Source organism: Furipterus horrens, unplaced genomic scaffold, assembly GCF_987537825.1.
Source record: "Furipterus horrens unplaced genomic scaffold, mFurHor1.1.pri manual_scaffold_5, whole genome shotgun sequence".
Lineage (NCBI taxonomy): Eukaryota > Metazoa > Chordata > Mammalia > Chiroptera > Furipteridae > Furipterus > Furipterus horrens.
The window spans coordinates 173,742,013-173,743,757 of NW_028327175.1; the positions used below are offsets into that span (position 1 = coordinate 173,742,013).

At 37.4% G+C, this 1,745-nt stretch overlaps 1 pseudogene; it reads left to right on the plus strand.

Annotated features, from left to right (window-relative positions):
* The first annotated feature begins 251 nt into the window (after nt 1-251).
* Nucleotides 252-1,519, plus strand: LOC150010403 (saccharopine dehydrogenase-like oxidoreductase pseudogene; annotated as a pseudogene).
* Nucleotides 1,520-1,745: the final 226 nt, after the last annotated feature.

Sequence of the window (1,745 nt, forward strand, 5' to 3'; positions counted from 1 at the left end):
ATGAGGTGGGGATTGACGGAGGGATAAGGTGTGGACAGGGTGAATGGGTGCAATGGGGGAAAAAGTAGGACAACTGTAAGAGAAAAACAATAAATAAATTTAAAAAAATACCAAATAGTAAATTTAACATGACCAGAAAATGAATTATCTCACATTTTCTTGTGTAATCTGGTTAAAATTTGCATTTATGGTCATCACAGAAAAAAAACCACAATGATGACTCATAAGAAACTCATTGGAGTGAGCTCAACATGACTACCAAGTGGAGGCCTTTCCACTTGGTGGTGTTTAGTGCCTCTGAATTTACCAGTCAGTTCATCACTGAGGAAGTGGCCCAGGAGGAGGTGGGCCTGGAGGGGAACTTCTGCCTACCCTAGGCCATGGTGGGACATTTCCAGAAACTAAATTGAGTGCTGGAGAGGGCCCTGGAGTTGGGAAGACTGGCACTATCATTTGAAGTTGGAATAAGAATGTTTATATCACTAATCCAGCCTCACTTGATGAAATGGCTAAATAGGCATCAGTTGTTCTCAGTTGTGTAGAACCATAACAATTTTATAGAGAACCTATAGTAAAAGCATGTATTGAAATGTAACTAGGTGTATTGACATCTCTGGAGAACCCTGGTTTCTGAAACTAATACAATGGAAGAATCATGAGAAATCTTAAGAAAAAAAGGCATTTATATGATTGGAAGCAGTAGCTTTGACTCCATTCCAGCAGATCTGGGATTAATATATACCATAAATAAAATGAATGGTACTTTGATTGTGATGGAAAATTTCCTGACTATACATTCAGGACCCAAGGGGTTGTGCATGTATGATGGTACTTGGATATCAGCAGTTTATGGTGTTGGAGATCACAATAATTTTGAAAGACTATGAAAAACCCAAATCTGAAACTTGTCCCAATTGTTGGTCCAAAATTGAAAAGAAGGTGGCCAGTTTCTTACTGCAGAGAACTCAACAGTTATTCCATTCCCTTCTTGGGAGTGGATGGCTGTTATGAAGTGGACTCAGCATTACTTGCATGAAAATTTAGAGCAATCACCTATTCAGTATGCTGCTTATGTAACTATGGGAGGTATCACCTCTGTTATTAAGCTGATATTTGCTAGACTCTTCTTTTTATTCTTTGTGAGGTTTGGTATTGGAAGGCAACTTCTCATAAAACTCCCATGGCTCTTCTCCTTTGGTTATTTTTCAAAACAAGATTAGACACAAAAATGGATTGATGCCCCATCATTTACAATGACATTCTTTTCCGAGATACAGCGAAGGATTTGGTTTTAATAAGAACAAACTCAGTATACTCAGGTGAAAGCATCAGAGGCTGGTTATGTGGCTACTTCCATAGCCATGGTCCAGGCAGCCATGACTCTTCTAAATAATGCCTCTGATCTTCCTAAAGTGGGTGGGGTCTTCACAGTTGGAGTAACTTTCTCTAGAACAAGTTGATTTACAGATTCAACCAAGTTGGCATTGAATTTAGTGTTGTGAGAAGATCTGAAGTCTAAACATTTGAAGAATTAATTGGTCATAAAACCAATGAATTATCAGCTTTTTAAAATTTGATATTTGAAATTCTTCTATTAGCCTGTCTGACTGTATGGGGAGAAATTACCAGTTCTAAAATAGGTACACATTAAATGCAGGTAATTATACTAGGTAAACCTAAATTTCAAATCTTAGCTGAGTTTGTGATTTTATTGCTTGTAAGAGAAGTAATATCTGATTGAATTT